The sequence below is a fragment of the Tasmannia lanceolata genome, unplaced genomic scaffold, assembly GCF_043159265.1.
Source record: "Tasmannia lanceolata isolate RefF3 unplaced genomic scaffold, GAP_Taslan_0.1 ptg000018l, whole genome shotgun sequence".
In the NCBI taxonomy this organism is placed as follows: domain Eukaryota; kingdom Viridiplantae; phylum Streptophyta; class Magnoliopsida; order Canellales; family Winteraceae; genus Tasmannia; species Tasmannia lanceolata.
In genome coordinates this window covers 2,341,604-2,354,502 of record NW_027518695.1, presented here as the reverse complement: position 1 = coordinate 2,354,502, position 12,899 = coordinate 2,341,604, and the positions used below count along the sequence as shown (strand labels likewise).

Below are 12,899 nucleotides of genomic sequence, written 5' to 3'. Positions count from 1 at the left end.
CCTTGTTTTTTTTAGTTTTGATGTGATTTCTTCTTTGATCTTCACTGTTTTCTTGCATCTCAATTCTCAAGTATCTCTTGAGGGTTCAGCACAGTCAATTTGCATCAGCTAATTTTGTGATCTTCATAATAGTCCTCTCTTTTAATTGTAACAAGGGGAGTACCATTTGTGCTCATTGGTAGGTATGCGCCCCCATAATGAAGAGGGCGAAATGGGTCTATTAGATTTGCCAGAAAGTCCTTGCTTGATATTTTTTAGATTATTAAGAATAGATACTACACTTGATCAGGCAAAAGGACCGATAAAGGTATACCTTGTAGCTGGATAAGTAAGGTGTGAAATGAAGTAGGTGTTTGGAAGTACAGTAGTGAGATAAATTTGAAGAACCTATGGAAACTCCTTGGGTCAAGGCAGTCTCTTAGTCATAACTTATAACCACCCTACAAAACCTGTTCAGTAATTTAAGAATCTTACCCATAATGATAGAATCAAATCAATTAGAATTGAGATCTAAAATAGGCTTCTGCAGTTGGGTTCTCAACAAACTTGACCTGTACTCTGCATAATCCCCACTTCCCACTTTCCTCCTAAAGTGGAGTCCTGCAGCCTGCACTGACTTCAGGCAATATGTGAACCCATTTTGGGGAAAAGAATGGTTTTGATCTGAGCCCTGAATTGTATTAGGTGTTATGTTGCATCAACTGTGTGCGGCTACATTTTTGCCACTTTTTTTGTGTTCTTTTAGCATAATCTGTCCCTTATAGGGTGCATTGTACTCATTCTCTTGGGAGATTTTCATCAGCTTCAGAGACGTTAGAATTGCATGCAGAATTTTCTTAGTGATTTGGAATAATTATTTACTTTTCAATGACTTTGCTGCCTACCAATATTCTGAATGAGTGCTGTTGCTCATATTTTCTGTTTCTATTTGTCTGTTTGCATGCTACTAATCGGATGTTCAGGATTGTTTGATGAGGGTCTTTATGCCATAAGGGCCAATCGATTTCTTCATTACAATGGAGGCACAGACTGATTGTTAGGCAGAAGAATGTTAGTCCTTGGACTAGTAAGGTAGTCTCCACCATACAGTGGGCATGTATAGAATGGTCGTAACCATCTGATTGGTGTCGTCTAGGTGGGCCATGGACCGATATCTGAAAATCCGAATGATTTGATTGTTGGACATTTGTGGATTTATTTTATCCTTGGATAGGCTACCCCCCCGTTCTCGTCAGGAACAGTCTATATACTATACAAGCAGTCTAGTCAATACTGGGATTACTGGGGCGTTTGGATTTCCAGAATTAGGTGCTGGAATTGGTATCTGTTTCCAATGCTGCCCAATTCCAGCATTTGGTTCAAAAAAAGAATGGAATCAAGGGGCATTCCTGATAAGGGGTTGGAATTAGAAGGGGAAATGCTTGAATATATTTCCCATCCCGAGAGTTTTCCACCCGAGTTGGAATGAAATTTTTATTAGAATTTTTTTAAAGGGAAAACTGTTTCTGAGCTCGAGCTCATATAAGCTTATCTGAGCACAAGCGTTAAAAACTCATGTGGGCCCACATTTTTTGGGTGATCTAAAGCTTTCATTTGAAAGGCCCTTACATGGATAGGGTGTGTGCCAAAAATCAGGTCCATTAGGGTCATCCTAACCCATCCAAAACTGGAGGGCAAAATAGACAGATATTGTTTCTCCACAAATCTGCCCATTTTTCCTCCACAAATGTCTTCTGTGATGGTCTCTAGCAAATCTCTTAAAATTAAAGTAAAAAATTCTATTTTCCAAAAATGCATTCATGGAAAGTTCTTTTAATTTAAATTTAATTTATACTATGAGATAAAATAAATAAATAGCAGCATGCTAAGGAAACTAAAGTTCCATAAAAGCACAAAACCTTATAAGGTTTTTAATAAGAGGATAGAGTTGCTGCGAGCTGCACTCGAGCACATAAACAGGGTGGGGCCACATTTTGGGTGGGATCCAAAGCATTCATTTGATGGGCCCTTTCATGGGTAGGGTGTCCACCAAAAATCAGCTCTCCACTAGATCACCATTTGTGGGCAAAAAATGGATATATTTGTGGACAAACAGTATCTGTCCATTTTTTGCCCCACAAATGGACACCCATTGGTGATCCAATGGAGCTGATTTTTGGTAGGTCCACCATCCATGATGGGGCCTTCCAAATGAATGGTTAGGATCACCCCCCCCCCCCCCCCCCCCAATGGCCCTACCTCCTGTTTCTGTGCTTGAGCGCAGCAACCCTTTTCTCTTTTAATAAATTATTTGTTTTAGAATTTATGGTGAGTCGAGTTTTTTAGTGTATGAACCGTACCCCTCGAGATGCCGGCCCCACCATCGAGATGTTAGGCCAGACCATTCCTCCAAGGTTCCCTCTAGACCTGGCAAAAAGTTACCTGGACCCGTGGGTCCACCAGGCTGCCCGCAATTTACTGGGTCCGGGTCACTAGTTAGTGACCCGTTTGAAATTTGACCCGGCCGTATGGGTCACGTAAAAACTGGGCCGGCCGGGTGGACCCACGGGTGCGCGCCTGTAAAAACCCAAATGATTTAGATTTTATATGGTGTAAGCCCTTATAAGCCCGTATTTTTCAGATTGTACTGTACAGACCACATCTTAGGATGATCTAAACCATCCATGTGATGGAACACAACTTAAATTGGTTATGCCCCAAAAATCATTTCCTTACGATGATCCTAGCCCTCCAATGTATAGAGGTTTCCATAAATAATAATATGCGGTTCCTACATAGATCAGAGAAAGGATCATCCTATAGAAATGATTTTTTGGGCTCAACCTATTTACGTTATTACCCATCACATGGATGGCTTGGATCATCCTATTATAGTGTGGGAATAAAAACAGCAAAAAAAAAAAAAAAGAAGAGAAAACCGGACCCGGCCCCTACGGGTGGGGTCAGGGTCACCAAATTGTGACCTGTATCCGTAAGGCCCGGACCCGTATAGGTTGGGTGAAACCCGGCCCTGCCCACCCGTTTGCCAGGTCAAGTTCCCACAATGAAAAGTCATAGCCAACAAAACACTCATCATCCACACCTCCAATTAGGGGTGTAAATGGATATTCGAAAATTCGATTACCGTCCGCATCCGAATCCGTTTAAAGCGAATATTATCCGAATCCGTTTCAAGCGGATATTATCCGAATCCGTTTATGAGATATCCGGCTCTTAGCGGATGCGAATCTGGTAAATGGTATATCCGATCCGTTTAACATCCGAATCCGAGAAGTAAATCCTTTTTATTTATTATTAATAATATCATTAATATTTATTTTTAGTAATGACACACTATCTTTTGTTTCTATAAGAAAAGTGAATATTCTTTTTAGAAAAATAAACATATAAACAAAAATAGCCCAAACCCATTCCATCAAAATAACCCAAACCTATTCCATCATATACAAAAAACAAAGAAGGAAAAACCCAAAGACCACTACCAACACTATCATCCATCCCCATCGCCTCCCTCTCTCTCTCTCTCTCTCTCTCTCTCTCTCTCTCTCTCTCTCTCTCTCTCTCTCTGCCTTTGTTTTAAAAGGAAGAAGAGGATCTCATATATTTTAGGGTTTGAGAGTTAATTTTGTGAAGAGAATGTAGAGGTCTAGTTTTAGGGTTTGAAAAATTCATTCGAGTAAATAGGAGAAAAAAGATAAAGTGCTGCAATAAAATGTTCGAATTTACTGGATAAACGGATACGGATAATATCCGAATTCGAACAATATCCGACGGATACGAATTCGGTAATAGATATTAAATATCCGTCGAATCCGAATCCGAATCCGAATTCGGATAGTGTATACTGTAATCGAATTCGGATATAGCCATATCCGCTCCGAATTCGATCCGTTTACACCCCATTAGTACATTTTTAGACCATGGGATCACCTACTAAATGAAACAGTCTTGACAATGGGGTGAGCGGTGGGCCAAATGACAATTGTGTCATGTTTTTCCTTCAAGTTGAAATTAACAGGCAAAAATACACCTATTCAATGATCAAAATCATTCTTCTGCTAGGCCCACCTATTCCCAACATTTTCTGGTAAAGAAAAACGGACCTTTGGTCATGGAATTCTTTCTCAATGTTCAAAACCTCCATATATGGCAATATAGAACAAGAGACTTACCCCATATAATTTCTCATATGAGATTTATATCATTGATGAAGTGTTAATATAAATAATAGAAGAAATTTTATTGTAATTACACCAGCAAGTTCGCCAACTCGGAAGAATTCAAGGTCTCATCCAAGAGGTAAATATAGCTAAAAACAGCAAGCATTTCATGAAATGCAGGACCCTGCATGCGCTTTATGGTGATAAACATGGTATTGAGTTCAGTTAAACTAAGATATATAAATTGCACCATTTAACTAGCAAAAGAATATGATGAGAAACCGTTCATCATTCTGCATTGACATTGCCAATATACAGAATATAAAGCCATTTGATGATAAGATCATACAAGTGTGCACTGAAGTTCCATGCGTAGTTTCCTGGACAAAACATGTGTAACGATAATCCTCCACGAAAACAAGTACCTCATGTCACAGATTTGATCACTTTAAATGCGTAGCTTCTTCAGGATCCACACAATGCGGTGAAGAAACTGTCACTGACTGGGATTAAGAACTTGCAACCTTTTCCTTTCAAATTCGAGCTATATAAAAACGAAGGAGAAACAATAGTTACTTGGAAACATTTGATATGGGTAAGAGTTTGGTTTTGCCTGACTCATCGGTTAAAAAAAGCCTTACCACTTTCTTAACCCGGTCATTCGCAGCTGGAGTTCCTCCACTAACACTTTCAGGGAGGTATGGGCTGCTAACACGCACTTCATTAATCACGACTATGACCATCTTATCCCAATGAACTGGAAGCCTGATAATACAAGCGTGCTAATTGAGCAAGCATACAACCATTCAAAAAAATAAAAAGATGAACATGCATACATTTGACAGTATGGACTAAGGATAGAGGACACGACTCATGAAAATGTAAGGTGACTATAGAATTAACACAATAGTTGCTTCAAATATTTGGTTTTCCAAGACACTTCAACCCATGTGGAATGTTAAAGAATTTTATATAAAAAAAAATGACGCACGAGGATTATGGTGTACCAACCTTTCCATAAGGTGCAAAATGAATGCAATGGCTTATCCAATGGCACTTTGTGTGGGATGGACTTTATCATAGCAATATTCAAGAGTCAACATGCTGCTCAAGTTTGTCATGTGCCTTGTTTTTATGTACATTAGTCAAAGCTAAAATGCCAAAACAACCACGTCGATAAACTAGAAAGTATCCAAGGAAATATTTTTACCCTCACATTTGTATTAAGTTTTGAGGTGCAAAGGGATTAGAGAGAAATATAACAAGCAAGATGCTCATATAAGATCTGCAATTCTTAAACAGTACTTAGTGACCAGTTAAGTTCACAAAATTGGGACCAACTCCGCAAACCACGCGAATAATTTTACAGAAGTCTCAATCAAATTCAACAGAACAGTAACACAAGATCAATTTCATCCATGGACGAGATAATTTCAAGATAATACAAAACCTACTTGCTGCTACATGACTAAGGCTTCACCCTGTTAGCACTTACAAAGTTCATATCCACTTCCACATCCAGCCCAACACATATCTACTTCTATGGCCTGCATGCTTTTTCCTATGCTCTGCACGAGGGTTTGATGATCACAAAGTCTTGACGGGTCCCACAAACTCAAGAGACATCATAGGGGAAGTGTAAGATCTGGTTGAGTTGGGTGTGTAGCATTTGGGAAGTGTATCTAGATTCTCATAATTTTCAGCTGTTTGGGTGACAAATCCCCACCCCATTTTAGGGTGGGACTAATCCCTATGGATGTGCGCAATCACCCGTACGCAAAACGGGTTTACTACAGGAGGGTTCGAACTCTCGTCACTAGGGAGCATACCCATGACTTTAAGCCACGAGCCACACCCGATTTTATTATAGTAGACAGGAATGATCTTGTTGCATGTACTGTACAGGGTGAGGCATTATAGTGTAGGTTTGAGCCTGGTAGAAGGATGCACAGTCACCAACAGGTTGCACATGCACATGTTAGAACAGAGTACCAGAGATAACAGAACACACACACACACATAGAGAGAGAGAGAGAGAGAGAGAGAGAGAGAGAGAGAGAGAGAGAGAGAGAGAGAGAGAGAGAGAGAGAGAGAGAGAGAACATGTGGGTGTAGGTTTCTGAAAGTCTAAATCTCCTCTCAACAAGATCGTCAATATCGACCAGCAGGATGGATAAATTTGTTCATAAGAGATGAGAGAATAGACTCAAATTCAACTGATAAACACATCAGAAACCTATAATGGGATGACTTATCATCACGGTTTTAAATTTCGGTTTCGGAATGCGTTTTGGTCCTCCCCGAAAACGAAATTTTAGCCGAAATCTAACGAAACCAAATTCTGGCTATTTTTTCTCCTAAAAAATCGAAATTTCGGACGAAATCTAACGAAAACAAATTACGGCTATTTTTTCTTCTAAAAAATTTCGACCGAAATTACAAATATTAAATACTTATCAAAATCCAGATTTTTAGGGTGAAATCCCATAAATTTTAGGATAAATGAAATTTCGACCGAAATAAACTACGGTTTCGAATATATTCAATTTCAATTTCGTTCTTGACTGAAACCCGAAATTTCGGATTTCAGTCGAAATTTAAAACCTTGCTTATCATCTCAAAAAAGTTTATTTCCACTCCATGTTAACATTACTGGTATATTCCCACTCCATTTTAATATTCCTGGACCAAAGCATCTACATGCAAGGTCAATGCATAAAAAACCATATTTGTTTACAAATGAAAAGTCAGGATGTTTTTACTTTTGACCATAGAAAGAAAACAAAGGTTGCGTGCTATGCACCAGGATAAATATATCCGAACTTTGACTCTCTTTAAGTTTTAAGGCAGTTAAAGGATGAGATTCGTAGATACTTTGCATGGGAATAAAGCAGCTCCATGCTCTTCTCTTTAGTCCAGTGAAAGCTCCCCAACCAGTCTCAACTTATGGCAAGGAAGAAATTGTGCAGATTTGTCCAAGAGGAAAGACATAAATCCCAATTATGAGAATGAATGGTGAAGCTCAGTTGGTGCGCCTAACCAGCAAATTCCAGGCAGTTATTATGCAGAACACTCTTGGAAAGCACAATCCCCATTCCCCAGTCCCAAACCACCCCTAAGCAATTGCATATGAAAGCTTAAATGAAAGCTTGATATAAAGTCTAGCTCTTTTGCTAGTTCTTTTCGAAAGCAATTCTCTCATGCCCCCTTCCCAATCAAGAAAAGATATTAGATCATATGAAGATTGGAGAAGCACAGGTATTATATGATAAGATAAGCCTAGAATGTCATTGGAACTAGAAGCACAACTCCAACCAAAGTAGCACATCTGGATGATCTACAAGACACTCCCGAAATGTAAACCACAAAGTAGATCCTTGTAGCAAAGTATATCCACTTCAAACCACCAAAGAATAATCTTACAATTGTAGACCTGATCTGTCGATGCCTCGCTGAAAATTAATGTATTGTTTTCAAATCGGAGATAGATGATGCATCCCGCCTACCTCAATCTCACCTCTTCCACCAATCCATTCCTTTCAATCAACATGAAGACCTGACTCAAAGCCTCGCCAACCAAGATTAAAAAGAAAAGGGAGAGAATTGATCCTCTTGCCGAAGAAGACAGTGTGAGCTACTGATAAAACCCCTCAGTTCCCCATTGATGAGAATGGAAAGAGAAGGGTAAGAGATGCAAGCCTTCATCCAACCTCTCCATTTCTTCCCAAACATCATTATTTTTAAGACGAAATCAACAGAGTCCCATTCCACATGGTCGCATGCTCTCTCCATATCCACTTTGCAAATAATTCCTTCCCCGATTTCTTCCAAGCATTCATTATCCACAAGTAACCCATCCAAGATTTGTCACCCCATCACAAACGCCCTTTAGAATGGAAAGATAATATCACCCATCACCCCTTTCATCCTCTTTGCCATAGTTTTAGCTAATTGATCTGAGATTTCTAGCCTCCCTAGATCACCTTTTTTTTTGGGGGGAAAGAGAAATGAAGGTGGCCTTCATCTCTTAGCAAAAGTTCTCCCTTGATGATGAAGGTGGCCTTCATCATTACCTTCATCCCCCTAATAGTGTCCCATGTATCTTGATAAAATGCAAAGTTAACCTCACAGGGCCCGGGCCTTATCTCTGTCAAGCAAAAAGATCACCTTCCTGATTTCCGCTACCTCAAATGTCGCTTCCATGATAAAAATGGAGTTCCTCGATAATCGCCTGAAATTTAACCCTTCCAAAATTGGTCTCCATCTTTCTTTTGTAGTGTACAACTACTGATATAAGTGAACAATCTTCTCCTCAATGACCTTGTCCTATTCAACTAAAGACCCATCAACCTGAAGACAATTTATAGCATTTGCAATTTTGTGAAAAAAAAAATACAATATTTTTGTACCATTCCTTCAGCCAAAAAGCTTTAGATTTTTGCCTCCAAATGATCTCTCCCAATAACAGAACCTTCTCATAAATGAGAAAAATAACCTCCCATTTGTATTTATCCTTCTCCTTAGAATTTCCTTCTTCCATTCTTCTATCAATTGTTTCAATGGCCTCGACCAATGGATCATTTTTAGACACTATCAAACCAAAAAAATTGTTCTTCCATGTCTTAATTCTACTTTTAATATGCTGCAACCTCTTGTGAAATTTTAAACCCTCCCAACATAAGAGCTCCATTTCACTACGCCACTCTTCAATTAGCTTTAGGAAACCCGGAATTTTGAGCTACAGATTTTCAAATCTGAAAGCAAGAAAGGTATGACAAACTGGAGTATGATTGGAAGGTAGACTAGGCAGAGCACACTGAAACAAATTTGCAAAGAGACTTTCAAAAAAGTACTGTGAGGGAAAGGTGAAAACAACCCCCATTGGGAAGTGAAAGAAACCAGAAATATGTCCAATCTAGCCAAAATAATCTTCGATCTATCGTTTCTCAGGTCAAAACTGAGAACCCTCCATTGGCAGATCCATTACCCACACCTGTTTATGAGATCCTTGAATTCCTCAGCTTGTGGAGATCTAAGACCTTCCGTTCTTTCCGTGTGCAAACCGAATTGTATTGAAATCACCACAGACACTTCAAGGGATACTACCCCAGTTTCTGGTTTCTTCCAGTTTTTTTTTTTTTTGAAAGGTCAAAGATTTCATTAAAATAGACTGAGATGGTCGAGGAACAATGAACAATAAGCACAAAGTAAAATAGCTATACAAAGACAAGAAAGAAACAAAGAGAGTAGAAATCAAGGAGGAAGAAAATTGAATTGCTCCAATGCCTTCATATGAACTTCGGATCTAGCAAGCTTATCCGCTTTACCGTTAGCCGATCTTCTAATATGGCGAAAGGAGATTCAAGAACTCCCCACAATGTCTTGAATCTCGTTAAAGAATTCCGCAAAACACCAAGGGAAAATGTGAGACCTAGATAACCACCGAATCACATTGAGATTCTCCTTCCATCACCACACGATCAAGACCTTCCCCCACTAGAAACTTTACTCCTTGGTGTACAGCACGAGCCTCCATTTCACTAGAATCCGCAAGGCTAATAGGTCCCACAAAGGCCCATCTCACCGTCCCCTCCTCATCTCTAAGCACGCCCCCAACTACCCCCCTGGTCTCTTCTAATTCTCTATAGACCATAATTTTAAAACTCTCCCGCATCATCATGGACACCACTGAGTCGACTCCTAAACCTTGGCCGTGTTCCGTGTTTTTCCTTATAGTAAATAAAAACTACTTTGGCTCTCTAGAATTACGACCGCGTCAACCGAGTACTCGGCCGCATCAATGAATACTTGACCACCAAGTCGACCCCCTTTTACCTTGGCCGCGTTCCACTTTTTGCCCTGTAGTAAATAAAAGCTACTTTGGCTCTCCCGGATTATGACCGCATCAACCGAGTACTCAGCTGCGTCAACCAAGTACTCAACCACATCATGCCGAGTCGACTAGGATTTTCTTCGGCCGCGTTCCGCGCCACATCCACATTATGAAACACTGCTCTAGAAACCCTTGAACGAACAAGAATGAGAAAGGGCATCAGTCTCCGAGTTATCTGACCGTCAAACTTTATATCCCTCCATAACATGCTGAATCTCCTCGATGGCATCCGCAACTCTCCACGGGAGTCTGGAGTCCTCACACAAACACCTGGTCACTTTGGGAGAGTCTCCCTCTATGATCATCTGATCTAACTATAAATGGTCCAAGATCTCTCTCCATGAAGAACTGCCGGAACCTTCGCCTCGTTTGAGTCTTTTATTCTGAGAAGGCACACAGCGTTGCACCGTTCTCATTTCTTGGGAGACCCCCTAAATTCTCAACCATTGATCATGAAATTGATATGTATATATATATATATATATATATATATATATATATATATATATATATATATATATATGAGAAAACGGTTTCTACACACATGTGTAGATAAGTTATCTACACACTAGCTTAAAATACAGTGGAGGCCCACATTGTTTGGGTGATCCAAACCATTCATTTGATTGGCCCTCACATAGATAGGGTGTCCACAAAAATCAGCTCCACAGGATCATCCTAACGCTTCAAACCGTGGAGACAAAAATGGACAGATTTGTGAAGGTTTATACACGTCCATTTTACATCCACAAATCGTAGGGTTGGGATGATCCTATGGAGCTGATTTTTTATGGACACCCTATCTATGTAAGGGCCAATCAAATGAATGGTTTGGATCACCCAAACAATATGCCCTCCACTGTATTTTAAGCTAGTGTGTAGATAACTTATCTACACATGTGTGTAGAAATTGTTTTCTCTCTCTCTCTCTCTCTCTCTCTCTATATATATATATATATATATATATATATATATATATATATATATATATATATATATATATATATATGGGGAAACGTTTTCTGCGCGATACCTCAGATAAGTTATCTGAGCAAGACGTCAAAAAATCATGTAGGCCCTTATTATTTGGATGATCCAAAGCGTTCATTTGATAGGCCCTTACATAGATAGGGTGTGCCCAAAAAATCAGCTCCATAGGATCATCCTTACCCTTCGATTTTTGGAGGTTAAAAATAGACAGATTTGTGGACGTTTATACCCATCCACTTTAACCTCCACAAATCGAAGGGTTAGGATAATCCTGAGGAGCAGATTTTTTGTGCACACTCTATCTATCTTTGGACTATCCAAATGAATGCTTTGGATCATCCAAACAATGTGGGCCCACATGATTTTTTGAGCTCTTGCTCAGATAACTTATCTGAGGTATCGCTCAGAAAACGTTTTCCCTATATATATATATATATATATATATATATATATATATAGGGAGAGAGAGAGAGAGAGAGAGAGAGAGAGAGAGAGAGAGAGAGAGAGAGAGAGAGAGCGAGCTTCCCACAGTAAATCCATATCCATGTAACTTAGAAGTTTCACATGGTACCACCTTTATAAAACTAATTTGATCAATATGCTCATTTATTATTTTATTCAAACAATCATTAATCTTTTAAGATTCCTAATTTCAATTGACTTCGAACTCTCATCAGTCATCACCAAAAATCTGCAGTGAGCTAGATTCCTCAAAGACAGAACAAAATGCAAGCTTAGACTCTTGACTCTGTTTAGTCTTCCAAATGATTTGCGATGTGGCAATTGTAGTTTATAGAAAGTTTAGCGATAAATCTTTGTCATTGTTAAAGATTTGTGACCTTCGTCATCCCTCCCAGAATATCAAAGCTGGACATGAAAATTCCAAAGTACCTAATTTGAATTTCCTATTTCCAGAGAGAGCTAAAATCAGACCAACAGTATCATTTAAAAAAATATATATATACACCAACAGATGAAAAAGGGTAACAATCTTACGTCTTAGATAAGGAGTAAAAAATTCTCTGATCTGAGCCTCGCTTGTGACCCCTACTCCAATCCTCTCCGCCTCAATCTCTGCTTGTCTGCATGGTCATCTCATTAACAACTGAGGAAAGACCAAAAAAATGAGAAAAACAAAATAAAATGGTATATGGGTAATGCCCAAAATTGCTCCCAAAGATCCCAATATGCACCCATAGAGCTAGCCCATCATGTAACTCAGCACTCATTCATCGAGTGTAGAGCTACATCCACAGCATCTATTGAATCATTAGGAATCCTTTGTTTCCCCCTTTCTTTTAAATATGATCTATATGGATAAGAGTGATGCTTTGTGCTATTGAGTGCAATATATTTTTTACATTAATACAATGATATGGGTCCTGTCTAACCCTAGCTTACCTATAAAAATAAAAAAAGGGTTATGCCCAAAATCAAAATCTGACCTTAGAGCGGGTTCTTCTCTTGCTTGGACACTGTTAAGATCTACGTAACATTTATTGAGATGAAGGGGATCTTCTGCTCTGCCCAATAGCGAGAATTCCTTCATATAGTTGGCCTTTTAACAGTCTAACGTTCCAAGACAGAGAAATATAGAGAAAAACGATATGGATGACGAGGATGTTGGAAGGCCTATCGAAGGTGATGATCTGACCTTGGATCTCGTCGCCTAAGGGGGGCGCATGCGTAATGCAGGAGGGGTGAAAATATCATTGCCCTTTTTAATTATCTATGAAATATTTTGGGAAATGATAAATGCCCCCCTTTTCATCACTTGGCATTTCCCAATATTTTTCATACTTTTCTTTCCCCAAGTGTCACAATCGAATCAGACCATCAATCGGACTGTCCTAGGTT

At 39.2% G+C, this 12,899-nt stretch overlaps 1 pseudogene across 1 annotated transcript; it reads right to left on the bottom strand.

Annotated features, from left to right (window-relative positions):
- Positions 1-4,325: 4,325 nt before the first annotated feature.
- Positions 4,326-12,823, bottom strand: LOC143849468 (uncharacterized; annotated as a pseudogene). Its single transcript, XR_013235676.1, has 5 exons — positions 12,817-12,823; positions 12,488-12,711; positions 12,039-12,124; positions 4,802-4,925; positions 4,326-4,704 (listed from the first exon to the last, which is right to left on the bottom strand). The product of XR_013235676.1 is annotated as an uncharacterized LOC143849468 (transcript).
- Between the last annotated feature and the right edge of the window lie 76 nt (positions 12,824-12,899).